This window comes from Engystomops pustulosus, chromosome 6 (genome assembly GCF_040894005.1).
Source record: "Engystomops pustulosus chromosome 6, aEngPut4.maternal, whole genome shotgun sequence".
NCBI lineage: Eukaryota > Metazoa > Chordata > Amphibia > Anura > Leptodactylidae > Engystomops > Engystomops pustulosus.
This window is the reverse complement of record NC_092416.1, coordinates 132,192,356-132,210,878: the sequence shown is the minus strand read 5'-3', so window position 1 is coordinate 132,210,878 and position 18,523 is coordinate 132,192,356. Positions and strand designations below refer to the sequence as shown.

The window sequence follows — 18,523 nt, the reverse complement described above, 5'->3', positions numbered from 1 at the left end:
GAGGTGATTTTCAGCAGCAGCTTAATCCGCCAAACCAATAAAGCCAGCATTCCCCTCAGCGCTCATATAAGCACAATCTGGGCGGAAACCTCGGGTCATGTGAACCGGAAGTGGCAAAAAAAAAAAAAGAAGAAGATGGTCAGCAGTGACTGTTTAATAAAGAGAAAAAAAAAAGAAGATGGTCAGCAGTGACTGTTTAATAAAGAGAAAAAAAAAAGAAGATGGTCAGCAGTGACTGTTTAATAAAGAGAAGAAAAAAAAAAAGGGAGATGGTCAGTAGTGACTACGTTTAATAAAAAAAAAAAAAAAAGGAGATGATCAGCTGTGACTATGTTTAACCCCTTAAGGGCGCAGCCTGTTTGCAGGTTAAGGCTCGCAACTTTTTTTTAAAATTTGACCTGCGTCTCTTTATATGGTTATAACTTTTGAACACTGTTACTTATCAAAGCGATTCTGAGATTGTTTTTTCCCCACATGTTGTACTTCATTTTAGTGGTAAATTTTGGCTGATAAGTTTTGCGTTTATTTACAAAAAAAAGAAAAAAATGATGAATTTTTAGAAAAATTTGCCATTTTCGAAATTCAAAATCACCGCGTTTTCAGGCAGATAAATTTACCACCTAAATAACTTGCAGAATAACATTTCCCATTTGTCTACTTTACATTTTCATAATTTTTGAAATGTTTGGATAATTTATTTTGACGTCACGCGGCCTACAAATCGAATAGCGATTTTCCGTATTTTCGGAATTGACTATTTTGGGGATAAATACTGTTTGAAATCAAATTTTACATATTTACCAACAAAACCCCCTATATAACCAACCCATTTTCAAATCTGCACCCCTCAAATTATCAGAAACAGCATTTACAAAGATTGTTAACCCCTTGAGATCTTCCTAGTAATTGAATCAAAATGGCGGTGAAATTTAGAATGGTCAAATTTTGTCGGTTATACGTTCATTTAGCCCTAAAATTTACTCATTTCCAAAAGATAAAAAGAGAAAACTCACCATAAAATTTGTTCTACAATTTCTCCTGAGTGCAGCGACCCCCCTCATGTGGTCGTTACTTGTGTTATGGGGGCACAGCAAGGCGCAGAAGGGAAGGAGCACCCTGCAGCTGCCAGGATTTTAGTTTTCTGGTTGCCCCCTTTTGAGGGCTATAACATTTTCGCTTTTCCGTTATTTGGGCCATGTGACGGCATTTTTTTTGCGGGACAAGATGCTTTTTCCAGTGTTACCATTTTGGGGTTGGTATCACCTATTGTTGAAAATTTTGGAACTTTTTTTGAGGTCATGAGTAGAAAAGCATCAATTCTGTACTGGATTTTTTACTTTTTTTTTTTTTGTGTTCACCGTATAGCCTAATAATCCTGTTATCTTTATTCTATGGGTCGATACAATTACGGGGATACCAGACATGAATATTTTTTCTTATGTTTTACTAAATTTGCCAAATAAAACCCTAATGTGGGGAAAAATCTATCATTTTTGCATCGCTGTCTTCCAAGTGGCATAACATTGTTACGTTTTTGGCTACAGAGCTGGTTGATGGCTTGTTTTTTTGCGGGACATGTTGTTCTTTGCAACAATATCATTCTGGAGTACATATGTTTTGTTGATCACTTTTTATTGCATTTTTAGTGGGATATAATAGGTAAAAATCATAATTTTTGGCGGGTTTTTAACGTTTTTTTTTTACGGCGTTCATCATATGGGTTCAATAGTTATTTAGTTTTATTCTATGGATTGTTACGGACGCGGTGATACTATATATGTGGGGTTTGTGTTATGATTTAGACTTTTTTGAGTGTTATATGTCTCTTTATATGTTTTGGGGCTTATGGGCATTTTTAGTGATTTATAAAGTAATTTTTTATTGAAAAACATTTTTTTTTACATTTTTTTACATGATCCACCATGGGATATGAACAAGCAATCATCTGATTGCTTGTTCTTGATAATACTTTGCAATACTAATGTATTGCAGGGTATTATCAGTGTCAGCCTATGCAGATGCATAGGCTGACACTTTGCCTTTAAGATGACGTCACAGACGCCATCTTAAAGGTAAACCCTCCAGGCTTCTCAGGGGTCCCGATCGGACCCCAGAGGTGCCAAAACAGCGATCGCCCCCCCCCCCTCGAAAACGGTGCGGGGGGGCCGATCGTGGGGTAAAGACCCCCAGAAGGCATGTTAAATGCCGCGGTCGCCCACTCCGACCGCGGGTGTTAGCCGGGGATGTCAACGGTAGATTACCATTGAAATCCCGCGGCTAACGATGCCGGTTCGGCTGCTATACAGCGCTGAACCGGCATCGTCTCTGCGCAGTAGCTGTACTGCGCTGAGCGCTATTCGCGGGACTCAGCGCAGTACAGCTACGGCGCAGAGCGCTAAGGGGTTAATAATGTAAGATTTGAAATGGAGTGGGTATTAGACCTCGGGTTGCTAATATAAGTATTTTTAAGTAATTGGATGGCCTAAGTAGCAAAAACATTATCGAGGGTCTTCCAAACACTCATTCAAGCCATTTGGTATTAGAGTTTTGAGTTTAAAAATCCAGAACATTTCTCTCTGTCTCAATTTATTGAATCTTTGGTGGCAGGAAGGGTCAATATGTTCAATAGGAGTGATCGTAAATTCATCCATAGAGCAGTCATGTTGGGATCTCATATTTGCATATACCGTTAACTTATGGCGACTTTTATATACATATATGCTATATATATATAATAATTTTTTATACATTGGTCTAATCCCCATCTATATGTCATTATATGTTATTCTGAATTTGGTTTTGGTAAATATTTAGATTTTATCCAATTGTACTTGAACAAGGGCTGATTAGCCCGAAACGCGTCTACTATGGAATAAAGCATTTTAACCCTCTTGAAGACCCTTGTCCGAATAGCGCCGTTCCAGCCCTCTTTTGGTTTTCTAAACCACCCCTTCTGTCTCTCAGTAAGATACAATGGCTCCCACTCTGACATGCCCGGTGTGCCCACATTCTGCCTAAGGCCTGGTAGCTCCTCACATACAATGGACTTCTCCTCCTAATGGAGAGACACAACATCAGTCCAGAACACCTTCCCTGCACCATGAGCTTTTGCATTGGTTTTTATTATTTATTTTAAAAGTGGATGTTGCACCTGTCCCAGGACACAAAGTAAAAACTACAGTTTTAGGCAGCAGTCTTCAACCACAAGGCTGCGGCCCAAGACGTAAACTTGGAAAAAAAGAATCAGTACTTACCTCTGGCACTCCTCTACACTCCGCAGCTCTGGATTCTTCTCTCCTCAGCTTGCCGGCAGTACAGACAGAGGCACATCTATAGTCTCTACCTGCTTGTACCCGCTGTGATGTAATCAAGCAACAACATGGCCGCGTAATAGTGGGTGAGATTGGTTAGAGGCACGTCTATGCTCTCTACACTGACAGGAAGCTGGGGAGAGATAAAAAATACTTACCTATGTTCAGTCGCCGACTCCCAATTGGTCATCGGATGCACAACACCAGCCTTCCCCTTGTGGAGGCGGACTGATACAAATGACTATTCTGGAATTAGCTATTCTCCGAGATTTAATGAATTGTTATATGTATTGTTAAGTTGTCAGGTTTTAAACAAATTTATTCTGTTTAATATCCTTACATTGTATTGGGTGGAGTGTTTCGTGATTTGGAAGTAGGTGTATCCCAAATTGTTCCCAAGCTTATAAGTAATACTTCCACACGGACAGAATAGTCATGATTAAGGGCAACCTGCCTGAAACGCGTTAACATTTTTGGACATTTGTATGTAACTTTGCGTGTTTTAAAAATCGGCTAATAAAGAAAGATGACAGTTTCCCACAAGTTGGACAGGATTTTTTTGTTATTCACTGTATTAACCCAGCCCTTCCTGTGAACCAGCTATCTCCTACCAACTTTCTGGCAGGCTGAAACTGGTGTTGATGTTAGGCCATTGCCTGTTGTTCAAGTACATTTGATTTGATTTCCATATACACCTCAGGGGTTGCCCCATGGAGAAACCTCCTTAATCAGCCTCTCCCTCCATTATTCTTGCACACAACACCTGCTAGAGACGTGCCAGGCTGTAGGCCCGTCATCCTGCCCCAATACCAAGCACCGTGAACATAAGCCAAAAAGCCATAAGCCAGCCACTCCGGTATTCTGGGCCCTGGCTGTCAACAATGACCGAAGAAAGGGTAGGCCCCGGTGGGGGATGTTGCAAATAAATCAGCTGTAGAAATCTCTCTACTGCCTGGAGACTATGCTAAATGATTAGTGCAGGTAAAATAAAGAACTTCTGCAGCAGCTCTGGCACTGATCTTTATAATACATACTGCAGTTGCTGAAGCACCTCTTATCAGGACTGGCAGTATCATATGTCAACAATGGCTGGCAAAGGAGAAGGAACTTCATGTAAAATGTAATTTTTAACAGACAACTTCTGGAGCAGAAGATAAACAGCACTAATGTACTTTATCTGACCCTGTATTAAAAAATCCACAATTTATTAAAGGGGTTGGCTACTTTACCTAATTTTTTTGTAATGTGTGTAAGTTTGGGGGGGCAGGACATTAGGTAATTTACCAATATACATCTATTACATGTTTTCTTAATATGTAAAGTGAACCATCCTGTCTTTTACCTCATCAGCCAGAGATTACTGCACATAAAATGGCTGCAGATGGAGGGTCCTACATCTATCTGTCAATGAACAATTGGGTACAACGGGTACATTTTTATGGGAAAACTAATTATATTATAGTAAAAATAATAATGACTTCTGTACTGTAAAGTATTGTATTTATCAGTGTTTTACTGACAGTTTGCCCATTAGACCCACTCTTGGACTGGGCTTAATAGGCCACCATACATGGCAGATATGGAGGTCTTTGTAATAGAGTTTGTCCTGGTGATTAGCATTCTGTGAAGTATCTAATATCGGATTTCCTCCATACATTATGGAATTGTAGATAAGCCTCTTAGGGACAGCCTAAACATCAGTTTGATGAAGCCTAAATTACCCTGCCCACAATTTTAAACATGTGAAAGCCACGTTAGGCTTTCTTATTGTTTTAAGTGGAAGGTGACCAAATCCTTGGTATACCTTATGCACATATATAAAACAATAATCATTTTAGGCTAATACAAAAAAAAATCTAACTATGGAGACTGAAAAAACTAAACAGAAGAAATCCGAAAAATATGTGAATAAAAAGTTGCAAAAGATAAATGGTCCTCTAGGGATCGCTGCTATGGGTTATAGATTCCCCTTCTCTATTTAAAAAATCCCTAATACAATATTCAAGAAGGATTTTTTTTTGTTAAACAGACAGTCTCCTAAATATTTTCCTGGTTGTAATTAGAAAGAAACTCTAAAAGCTCTTATCATAAACAAAGTTCTGTCAACTTTACTTAACTGTTCCAACTATAAAATCTCCCAGACTCTCTGATATCTTTTTAGAAGATTTTCTCCTGTGAGTCTCTGTCACTTTATCTATCCCTTTCTAAAACACCTGATATTTGCAAATTCCCCAACATTTCCTGTAACTTAAACATAATTCATTGAATTCCTAAAACCTCTGCACAATACAACACGTTTTAAGAAACTTTCAACATATTCCAGGCTAAAAACCTGTCCAGCCAGCCTAGGGTTTTTATACAATCCAGGGGCATAACTAGGAGAGGCAGGGCCCCAACTTCTGAATGGGGCCCCCTTCCTGCTTTAAAATATGCATATTACACTCACATATATACATACACACATACATTTATACACTCTTACACACATAGAGCATATACACATCACAGATAGACACACACATATAGAGCATATATACTTCACATATATGTTATATACATATTATGCTGTACAATGTGCAGCAAAATATGTATATTTTGGTGAACATCCTACATTCTTTGGTGTCAGGTTGGATGACAGAGCCCCCTGACACTGTGGGCCCCATGGCTGCTGCTATGGCTACTACCACTGTAGTCACGGCCCTGATCCTCTGTGAGCTACACAGGATAACAGAGAGATTTCTGCTAATATATTTAGTTCATGGGCCATAAGTTAGATTGGAAACTATTGTAGCAAAGGGGTGTTAATTAAAAAAAATAAAGTTTATTTGTAGGATTCTCTGATATTTCTCCTAACATCGGAGTTAATGTCTTCTGTGTTGGGAAACAGTCTATTAAGATCGAAAAAATTGTTCCGTTTTAATCTAGGACACAAAAGATCAGAATTGGCCATAATTCAATTAAAGGGGGTTAGTATATATTGATGACTTATCAATAGAATAGGTCATCAGTATCAGAGCGATGGAAGACCAACATTTGGCAATAAAAATACGTTTCTACCTACTGCTGGTGCCAGAAGCACCAGCAGTAGGTTGAAAATTCTCAACAATAATTCAGAATAATAAGTCTCACGGAAGTAATCATAGTAGCAAGGGTGTAACCATCACAGTCGTGGGGATTGCGACCGAGACTGTGCACGAGATGGAGGCGGCCCACAGTCTGTCAGATGGCAGATTACTGAGGCGAGGCTGCTGTGCATTTCATAACTGAAGGGAGGACATTTCATGAATAAGGAAAGGCTGGTGGACATTTCATTAATGAGGGGAGGCTGCTTGAGATTTAATTAGTGAGGGAAGGCTGCATGATGTTTCATGAATGAGTAGTCTTTCATGAAAGGTTTTGTAGGCTCCACTTGACAAAAATTGCATATAGATTACATGTTGTTTAAAGGAAACCTACCATGCGGAATCTACCATCAGAAGTAGATCTGTAATTCAATAATGCCCGGCCAGGCTAGTACATGCCTCAGTAGCCTCTTCAGTTATTTAAATATTACTAAAATAAAGTTCAGTTGGGTTCCAGAACTATTAAATTAAAGATCAGAGCAGAAGCAGGCAGAAGGAATCTACCATCAGATCTACTTCTGATAGTGGATTCTTCATGGTAGGTTTCCTTTAAAGAGTACAAACCCATAAATATATAAAACTTTCTCACAAGTTTAAGCCTTAACTACCAACCTCCAGGAATTCAACCACTTATGTGAAAAAAATAGAAATATAGAATACATAAATTGCATTAAACTTCACAGTAAATATATTCTATAATTATCATATAGAATGATACAATCATTTGACATACTATACCATTTTAACCTGTATAAATTGATGCAGTTAGTTTCCATTACTGCCCCTAACTGTTCCACCTCTGCCCATTAGTTTCGTGTGTGGCCAGTTGATCCTGAATGAGAAAACAATGTCAGGCAGTGTGTGGAAGGCTTTTATAGACCTTTTTCATTTTAACATTATAGCCTGCAGTACATCAATTATAAAACAAGAAACCAACTCTGTGTCTTATGTCAGTGAAATAAGATTTAGCATAATTTGTATGTCTCCAAACACAGGGCAGCTAAGAAGAAAAAAAGCACAATCCTTTCCCAGAGGCAAGGAATTTTGCTCTGGGATATAAACATGGATCTGGGAAAGTGTTCTCCCAATCTCTACCACTAACCTAATTGTGTATCAATAAGACTAATAAATATACCAAGGATATAATTAGATTGGACATTCAAGGGAAAAGGTGAAATATGAATCACAGAGTGTCCGATTACTCCATTACTCCTATTACTCCGGTGATTGTTGCTGCAGTACCACCACCACGTTCTACCAAAATTTATTGGTAAGCCTAATCCTTAGAAACTCTTTCTCAGTGATGTAAATACACCACCACCACACGCACCAAAGTAAATTTAAACATGGAATTATTGTCATCTTTAGAACCAACTTTTTCACAGACGCTCTCTGTGACTGAGGGAATGTCATAGACTAGATATTAAATCAAAATTTTCATCAAAATTAACCACCATACACAAGAGCAATTTTCTGCTGCTGCTGCTGCTGTTGTGGCAGTTAGAAGCTGAGCCGTGATTGGTTGCTATTCTGCCAGAGATCATTAATGCGAGCTCTAAGCTTTGGTTATTATAGGCAATGAGTATAGGACAGCTTATCTGTGAGGTAAGATGGAGAGAGACAGATATAGACAGAGAGAGACAGAGAGAGAAAGAGAGACCAGCAGAGAGAGTGAGAGACAGAGAGACAGGCAGGGAAAGTTAGAGACAGGTAGGGAGAGTGAAGTGAGTGAGTGAGAGACTGTACTTTACTGTACTTTAGTCCTAAGCTACAATAATCAGCTGTAACAGTTATCAAATGTGTCTGTAATGAAGCTTTAGTGTTAATCCTGGTTATTATGACAACCCAACATTTTTAAAATCCAATTGTCAGAGAGACCAAAAAAGTTCTGGCTGGGATTACAATGATAAAATATACAGTTCCGACTTACATACAAACTCAACTTAAGAACAAACCTACAGACCCTATCTTGTATGTAACCCGGGGACTGCCTGTAATGATTTTTCCTTTCATGATTACATTGTTACTAGTGATTTGCAAAATTTAGGGATAGAAAGTGCCTCTTTGGGATTAGAAGAGTGGTTTCCTGAATGTCAAGTAAGGAACCCCTTCCTCTACCCTGTTAATTCCAAACCTGGTTTCAAGTCCTCCTTGTTTGCGTGGGTTTCCTCCGGGTCCCCCGGTTTCCACCCACACACCGAAACATACTGGGAGGTTGATTAGATTGTGAGCCCCATTGGGCTCGGACGATCTCCAGTGGCTCTATAGAGATTATTGGAGCAGAATGGCCATGCACGGCCGTCTTCTCTTCTAGTCTGATGGAGAGAAGAGGAGTCAGACAGAGGTACATGGGACAGCATCTTGACATTCAGAACACACTATAAAATGTGTGGCTGTGGGTCAGATGCTGCGGGCTAAGAGAAACTGTTCCAATGTAGAAAGTTACAAGGAATAAAAAGATAACATTTCTACTCGGTTGACTGCTCGCAAGTTCCCAAACTGGACTTGAAAACGAGCAGAAAGGATTAGTGATGATGGAGATAGGTTAAATCTTTTATGCTCTGAACAAAATATAAACAAATAAAACTTGGAACAATCGCCCTACTATGGTGACCACTTACATGGAGTATAACAAAATATGGAATATTATTCAAAAATATATACAAGTCTTAAATGAGGATGAGAAACTTAAAGATATCTTGACTTCAGGTTGTAGTTTCTCTACCAAAAAAGCACCCACATTGGGTTATTTATTATCACCTAGTGTGGTCGGACCATGTCCTAGAAAAAATATATGGCTCGATCTGGTAGTTTTCTTTAAATGTGACATGTCACCGTGTAGAGAAAGCCCTTTTGCTAATGAAATTTAAAATGTTACATTAGCCATTGATAAGTGTCCTCCCTATTAAAACCTTTATAAACTGCAATAGATGTAATGTAGTTTATAAATTTGACTGTACAGAATGTAACTTGTCTTATGTTGGCTGCACGGCAAGAAAACTTTAAAAACGTATCGACAAGCATATAAATTATATCTCTAATATTAACGAGAAAAATGTCTCTAGTGCTATGTTTCATTTTCGAACCGTTCATCATGGAGAAACCTCAAGTTTGAGTTTTTCTGGCATTGAAAGGGTGTCCATCTCACAGAGCGGCGGTGCCTGTTGAACAGGGAAGGCTCTTGGATTTTATTACTAAATAGTGTTGCTCCACATGACATGAACATTAGAAATGCCTTTATTTTAATCTATCAATGTTTGTTATTAAAATGTATTAAATGATGTATGATTGATGTTGTCTAGCTCCTCCCATTTCTGGGCATTATGATTAAGAGTCGTAAAGATCTTTTGACCCAATTTTCTCTGACGTAATGTTGCTGCTGGTTTTATGAAGATGGAATAAAGAACTTGTGTTTTCATCTTATTCCAGTGGATTTACTGGTTCATTCTATTTGAATTTTCCTATTTAGACGTGCTGTTGGCACCTCAGCTCTTCAAACCATGCATCGCCAGGTGAGCGGGATTACTCATATATGACTTCCTGTTAAAGTGAGTGAGAGACAGAAAGACAGGCAGGGAGAGTGAGTGAGTGAGTGAGTGAGTGAGTGAGAGACAGGCAGGGAGAGTGAGTGGCAGAGAGACATCCAGGGAAAGTGAGTGAGAGAGAGACAGGCAGGGAGAGTGAGTGAGAGACAGAGAGAAAGGCAGGGAGAGTGAGAGACAAGCAGGAAGAGTGAATAAGAGACAGAGAGACAAGCAGGGAGAGTGAGTGGGAGACAGAGAGACCAACAGGAAGAGTGAGAGAGAGATAGTAAGGGAGAGTGAGTGAGAGTGAGCTCTTCAAACCATGCATCGCCAGGTGAGCTGGATTACTCATATAAGACTTCCTCTTAAAGTGAGTGATAGACAGAGAGACTGGCAAGGAGAGTGAGTGAGAGACAGAGAGACCAGCAGAGAGAGTGACAGACCAGCAGGGAGAGTGAGTGAGAGACAGAGAGACAGATAGGCAGGGAAAGTGAGAGACAGAGAGACATGCAAGAAGAGTGAGAGACAGAGAGGCCAGCAGGGAGAGTGAGTGAGAGACAGGCAGGGAGAGTGAGTGAGAGACAGAGAGACTGGTAAGGAGAGTGAGTGAGAGACAGAGAGACCAGCAGAGAGAGTGAGAGACCAGCAGGGAGAGTGAGTGAGAGACAGAGAGACAGATAGGCAGGGAAAGCGATTGAGAGACAAAGAGACAGGTAGGGAGAGTAAATCAGAGACATAGAGACAGACAGGAAGAGTGAGTGTGTGAGAGAGAGAGAGAGATAACATATGTATCAATGGATAGATATATAGATAGATGTATATACAAATATCCAATACAAGCACTATTACACTAGCACTTCCATAGACAGTAAGTACAAGTATATGGTACAAAACTGTTCAGATTAACCACATATAAATGACAAACATATGCCGTCATGAAAAAAAGAAAGTACACCCTCATTTTTTAAACCTAATAAAAAGAAATCTTTTGCATGACACAATTCCAGCTTTAGTATAACAAGGGGCTTACCATGTCACCCAACTGATTTTACTTTGGATGTTATCCAAGGGCCCTTTTCATGTGTCCTTGTCAATTTCAACCCATTAACCCCGATACAGGAGTCTGAACTTCATTGTGACAGAGACACAAGGCTGCTGCCTCTCTGAGTAGTCTCATGGTAAATGATAGCTTTCCCAGGAAAGTCAGAGGATGCCACTGCAAAGCACCAGAGGTTAGATTAAGAATAATCTTAGACAGTTGGGGGTCAAGGCAGCCATCAGTCAAGTAGAATTCAAGGTACAAGCCACAGGTTAGGAGAGATGAACAGACAGAATCAAACGTACAGGTCAGAGGTCAGGACAGGACAGAACAGGTCAGTTCATGTCAAGCTAAAGTCTCTACCAGAACAGAATACAGAATGATAGATCATAGTCAGAGCCAGGGTCAAACATAGATATTTAAACATTTGCAGTAATGCACACCTATGCACAGGGTAAACAGAACCTTAAAGGGGTATTCTCGTGTGGACGTTGACATTTAATTTGAATCATATGCCATATACATAAATTTCTACAATTTGATGTTATTAGAATAGATTACCTGTGCCATGTAGCCATGTTGTCTGTGGATACGACCAATACTGCTGGAGCAATAGCACAAGGAAACAAATAGATTTTTCTTATGCAGTTACTGCATGTCCCACAACACGATGGCGGTGCCTGAGTCCAACCAACAAAACACTGAGATTGCTTAAAACCGATAATGGATATGCCTAGTAAAGCCCTAAACTTGGGGGTATTGGAAGATGGTAAACTTAAAAGGGGTGTTCCCATTTCAGCAAACAAATGTTAATGTTTGTATAATGGACAGCTATGCAATTTTTCAATACATTTTCTGTATCAATTCTGTATCAATTCCTAATGGTTTTCTAGATCTCTGCTTGCTGTTATTCTATAGGAAGCTTCTATGTTTACTACCAGTGGACAGAAATCTGACCATGGTAATACAGGTGCACGACTCGTGTGTGTTATAAGGAGCCGTGCACCTGTGTGACCATGGTCAAAATTCTATCCACTGGAAGTAAACATAGAAGCTTCCTATAAAATGACAGCAAGTAGTGGCTGCATTGTAGCGGCTATCGAAAACTTTTCCCAGTCTGGACGGTAGTCGGGGTGGAGGGTTTCATGCAGTTAGGGAATGTGATTGGCTTTCCTAAATAGATGGGATATAAGAGCAGGTTTGAGGTTCATCATTAAATTACTTTTATCAACAGTACAAGATTAACCCCTTAAGGACAAAGACACTTTGGGGCTTCCGAACCAAGGCCGATTTTTTAAAAATGTACCCTGTTTCACTATAAGTGGTTATAATCTTTAAATGCTTTAACATATCCAGGTTATTGTGATTGTTTTCTTGTCACACATTGTACTTTAAATTAGTGAAAATGTTTGGATGATATCTATTGCGTTTAATTATGAAAAACACGAAATTTGTCAAAAATTTTGAAAAATTCTCAATTTTCAAAGTTTTAAATTCTTTGCTTATCAAGTAGATAGTCATAGCACCCAAATAACTTTATAAATAACATTTCCAAAATGCCTGCTTTATGTTTGCATGGCTTTTTATGCATCCTCTAATTTTTCAAGGTTGTTATGGGGCAAAGAATTGTGGGTGCAATTTTTCACATTTTATACAGATCTGTTTTTGGGCTTGTTTTTTGTGGGACAAGCTGTACTTTTTATTGGCAACAGTAAATGTTACTTTTTGATTACTTTTTAGCTTTTTTTAATGAAATTGGTTGTGAAAGTATTGTTGTTCACCGTATGGGTTCAGTAACAATTTTATGTTATTTTATGGGTTGTTACGAAGTTGGCCATACCCCATATGTAGTGTGATTTTCACTTTTTTTTCATGAAAAAAAAACATTTTTATATGTGATGGGGCATAAGGGAATTTAGGGGATTCATTTATTTTATTTACCAATAAAAAAAATAAACTTATATACTCACCTTCCGGTGACCCAGATGTTCAGCGCGGCTCCTCTTCTGTCATCTCTGCAATGCTCCGGTCCCTGCGTCTCCTCTTCTTTCTTCTGCATGCTGTAACAGCCAGCGGAGATGCAGCCATGTGTTCTGCCGGGCCGGCGCATACTATGATGTCATCAACGGTCGCATCATCGGAAAGCTGCGCCTAACATCGGGACCACCCGAAGGTGTGTATCTAAGTGCTGGCCAATCTGGGGGCTATTCGTATACTAAAGGGGCCTGGCTGGCTAATAAAGGGGGCTGGCTACTAAAGGGGGCTGGCTGTATACTACAGGGGGATGGCTGTATACTAAAGGGGGCTGGCTATATACTAAAGGGGTCTGGCTTTATACTACTGGGGGCTTTCTGGCTATATACTGGGAGGCTGTGACCAATGCATTTACTACCCTCAGCTTATACTCAAGTGAATAGGTTTTCCCAGCTTTTGGTGGTAAAATTAGGGACCTCGTGCTTATACTCGGGTCAGCTTATAATCGAGTATATACTGTATTTTTTTTTTTTACTTTCTTTGTACTGTTGTACTTAGTCCTAGTGTTGGACATGAACAAGTGATCATTAGATTACTTGTTCAATATAATATACTACAATGCTAATGCATTATGAATAGGCTGACAGGCACTGTGTTAGATCCTACTGAAAGCACAATCTAACAGGCACCTACTACCGGCACCATTCAACCGGCAAGGTTGAACTTGATGGACTTGCGTCATTTTCCAGCCTTATAAACTATGATACTATGATTATAAAAGAGAAGCTGAGATAGAATATGATCAATGCTAACAATCTTGTCCTATGAGGCAGGTGAGCACACACAGGTCATGTAGTGACCTGATAGAGGCCAATACAAAGTTAGCACACTGTAACCAGACCTCAAAAGAAATACAAAAATCAACACAAAAAAATGGTTGATTCCTTCAAATACTATTGTATTAATTTGTTATTGCTTGGATGTGCTCTTCAAAGACAAGTTTGAAGACACAGGAATTCCCTTTGTGGGTTGGGCTGATCCTTCTATATGGATGTTTAATGAAAACCACTCCAACCCTAACAGAAAAGTCTGCAGCACACAATCTCAGTGGGTGACGGCGTCATCAGCACCACGGTCTATCCATGGCTTGGCAAATGTGGCTCCTTGAACTGTGTTTCAAAGGAGAATAAAGTCTTGTCACTGTTCTCAGGCAACAGAGCCCGAAGCATTCCCAGAGTGAATTAGTCAATGTGGTGAAAGCATCACTTTGTATGGAAGTTATTTTCTGATTTGAAATGCTCAGCACATAATTTAATAATAATGATAGTCATTTTGTCTGTACGTTGGGGCTCTAATACCATTATTGGATGGATTCTAGGAAACTGTAAACATGGAAGCCCTAAAATAGGGGTGGTTGTTCCAACACAAACTGAATTAAACAATGAAAGGATTCATTTTTTCAGCATCATGTCTCTATGCAGAGATTCTCCGCTTCTGTGCCACTACCCAAGCTTGGCCAATAACAAGGCAGACGTCACAGGCTACAACACTGGGATTGAAGCAAAGCACACTCACCAACTGAAAAACGAATGCGCCAAGATCACATTACTGAGAAACTTGGCATGCAGTTATGTCTCAGGCAGGTATGTAAATGAATATAGGTGTGGTATGATTACACATTGGATTTTGCCAAAAAAGGGCGTATACACACTTCCCCCGTCTGCACTATTTAAAGATTTTGGGTAGTGTCCCCTGTGGTAAGCAAGACATGCCTGTATGATGCACTTAAAGATATTAATCTTAGTTAACAGGTTTTATGAGGGGGCGCACCGTTAGGGATGCAGGATGGTTATTTTAACTATTTTGTCCTCAGTGTTAGGAAGTGTTTGAAGTCAGGGGCAGAAACAGCAAAATGTTTTTGGACGGCGTGGATTAGTAGATTAGTAGATGGATCATTTGATCCATAGATTAGGCCAGAAGCTCCTGTACCTGCCCAGATCATTTCCAGGCGCCCATGGAATACTGAAGTAAACAAGAAAACAAGACTGGAAGATCCATTGAAAGTTAAGTTTACTTATGGAGGTCTTATGGTGAGCCCTTTTTTCCTGCCTTTGATTTGATGATCAGGAGAACCAACATCTAGTAGGGCTTTAAGGTACAATCACAAATCAGCACTATGTGCAACCATCCTGCGGCCACGGTGCTAGCATGTATAGAGGTTTCATTTACAAGTATGGAATATACCGTAAGCAAAAACATACTAGACAGAAAAAACAGTCAGCTCATCACGTTAGTCGCTTGTCCTATGTGTACAGCTGTGCTTGGTGTGAAAACTTGATCCGGCTTCACGGTACAAGGGTAGATCCAAAAAATCCTGGCACAAGACAAAAAGTTAATAGATTAAAAACATCCAGAATTTTGAAGGCATATTAAAAAAAAGTTACATGGCCACATAACACAAGGGAAGGAAACGCGTTTCAGACTGAGAATAAGGACTCTCCATCTGAAACTCGTTATCTGCCTTTGTGTTATGTGGCCAAATAATTGTTTTGAACTATTCCTCTAATAAATTTTGGATGATCTATACATTACTGTATATGAGTCCAAATTCAAGCTGAACACCACACCCATTCTCTACCTTTCTACAAAGAAATTCCAGTGTCTAGTAAAAAATCTTTTGTCATGTGACCTCTCACTTTTTTTGTAAATATACTTTATTGTGAATATAATTATACATTTATAGTGGCTGACGGATGTTGAGGTTATCCTCCACTCTTGCAAGATCAAGGGCACTGTTAGGGTATCTGCACACGTTGTGGATTTTAGTACATGAAATCCGCAGTGTAACACAGTATCATTAAAGTGAATGTGGAAAAAGTAATGTAGACAAATGAGTTTGTTTTTCTTTGTGGAAATTGTTGCCCAGTGCGAAAAATAAAATAATGATCATGTTTTTTTTAAAAGTGATCAAAATCAATTCCGTAGGAACATGGCTGAGGGATAGCACCCTTCGCTTTTAGATATAAGCCAGCACCAAAGAGGTGGACCCTATTTTGCTATGACAATGGCTTTCTTGTATAAAAACCCTAAAGAATGGAAATGTGTTAAATTTCAGTGCTATGACCCCCAGAATATATGTTTATAAATTCCATAATCTCCTATAGCCTACAGATTGCTATAGTTTGATCCTATTTCTGTCGTATATATTATAGAGCTCAAAGGCATTGTACTTTTATGTCTACAGATAAATTACTAAATCATATATTTTAAAATGAGTTGTTTGCAACATGGAATAAGCTGCGGAGCAGCGGCTGAGGTCACATGGCCTGCCAATAATATCTTTGTGTTGGAAGCTATAAGACTCAGCCAGACAATCACAAGGTCCACTGTGAAATCCAATCTGCTAATTCAAGCTAGAATTATACAATGACAGGATTTTACAGCGCCTGCATTTTGTACAGACGGTAGAGCAAACAGTTACTTCACTTAATACTACACAAATTTCCAACATTTCATGTCAATCCCGGTGTTATTAGAGGGTTTCTGGGATTAGGCATCTCCTGTTCTTGTGCCCTATTTGAGCATATAGACATCATGGAGGAGGATCCGAGAGCCATTCCCTCTATTTCTTGTAACTCTGTTGTAGATCAAGGGACAACCTCTATAATCTGCCAGAAAATTAACCTGACCCCTTCATGTCATTAGGGAGATCAGCTACCGCCAAAAACACCACATTATGGTTCATTTCTTATCCACAAAGATGGAGAAAATGTAATTTTTTTTTTCATTTTTGAAAAACATTTTAGCTAATTTGCCTGTAAACATCTCCCAAACATTTTAGTAGCATCATTATTAAAGGGAGAGACTCCCCCTAGGACAATGATGGCAAACCTTTTAGACACCGAGTGCCCAAACTACATCCAAAAACCCACAAATTTTTCGCAACGTGTCAATGTGACAATTTAAACAGTAACTTATTACTCCCTACTCTGTTTAAATTGTATAGGCACCTGAGGACACCAATACAGTAGAAAGAAGGAGAAGAAGTTTGGATTATCATGGTAGCTTCCTTCCAGGGTCTTGGGCTGCCTGGAACTGCAAGAGGCCTTGCGTCCGGTCTGGCAAACTCTACGCTGGGGTGATTGTGCAGGTGCCCATAGAGAGGGCTCCGAGTGCCACCTCTGGCACCCGTGCCATAGCTTTGCCACCACTGCCCTAGGATATCCATGTACCCTAATAAGACAACCATGAGCCTCCCTTAATAGTACTTTTGGTTACTTCTGAAAGTAAGCCCACATAATTTACACTTCCCTTTGCTTACTAAATATGTCATTTAAAATTTTATAACCAAAGTAACACACTTTTTCTCATTTTTCAAGGATCAATTTTAACCATGTATACTCTGACTTGCTGTAATGACCCAACTTATGCTAATGAACAATAGAACCAACAAAAATTGAAAAATGAAGTGCATTGTGGGTATCCATCTTTTGGGTGTCTAATTATATCAGTGGTAAGTGCTCACAGAACACGTTGTATATTATTGCAGAGCCCATTGATATTCACTTTAGAAACAGGCCTCTTTTGTGTACAGATATAAACATATTGTTTAAATTAGGCAAATCTCACAAATGTCTCTCCAGTGTGCTGCAAGGCCTCTTGGGAAATGAGATATTTGCATATGTGATGGTAACACTCTTGAAGTGCTATCTGATACGGGCATTTCAAACACAAATACCTTGCTGGGGACAGAAAGCAGAGAGTGACGCACAATGGGCGCTGCGGCTGCGTTCTGTCCCATAGATCAGTTTAGACATTATTTAGCCTTAATGCTGATGCAGGGGCATGGGGAATTTGCATGCTAGACAGGATTTCTTCTAACTCATTTCACCTCTGACCTTTTGCCATGCATTAGATACAGGATGCTTTCCACTATCATTTTGCAGAAATTCTTTTTCACCTTTACTCTTTATAGACAATAAGAGCTCTGACAAAGTGTTAAGACAATATATATTTTTCAGTGTCTCCCACATGTTTATAAAATAGATGAGTTTGAATATATACCGTAAAACTTAGGAGTTTAGAGGTCAGCAATTTCCACATCCTTTCTGCTGTCGGACACACACAGTAAAGTCTTGGAGATGTCCACGCAGTCAGTCAATGGACGAGGCAAGTTATTTGGCAGTGGGGGGAATTCTAGATATTTCCAGTGTGTTGGTAGACGCAAGTATGAAGACCTGGGAAGCATTGGAACTGTAGGTATGGCAATAATGAGAGGTGAGTACTAGTTTCTATTTTGAATCTTCTTTTTCACATCACATCAGTGGTTGTGTAAGCTACAGAACTGGAGATACAAACATTGGCAGCAACATTAGCTGCAGAATGCATCTTCAACTATGACTTTAACTGTTTTTATTTGTGGTCCTGTAAACCACAGAACCCCACAGAAAGTGATCTGAAAGATGTGATTCTTATCTTTAAGTTGACACCAAATGCCTTTTTCTAGGTACTATAAAGCCAAATCCAGGGACATCTGAAGTGACGCTCCCCCTT

The 18,523-nt window shown here is 39.4% G+C and overlaps 2 long non-coding RNA genes across 2 annotated transcripts in view; one reads left to right on the top strand and one right to left on the bottom strand.

Moving 5' to 3' along the window:
* Nucleotides 1-7,970: 7,970 nt before the first annotated feature.
* LOC140064310 (uncharacterized) lies at nt 7,971-17,477 on the top strand. Its single transcript, XR_011847748.1, has 4 exons — nt 7,971-8,038; nt 9,903-9,945; nt 14,434-14,613; nt 17,350-17,477. It is a non-coding gene; the product is annotated as an uncharacterized lncRNA (long non-coding RNA).
* Nucleotides 15,061-18,523, bottom strand: part of LOC140064311 (uncharacterized) — a 56,260-nt gene continuing 52,797 nt past the window's right edge. Inside the window, exon 3 of the long non-coding RNA XR_011847749.1 lies at nt 15,061-15,344. This is a non-coding gene — a long non-coding RNA (uncharacterized lncRNA). The remainder of the gene's footprint in view (nt 15,345-18,523) is intronic.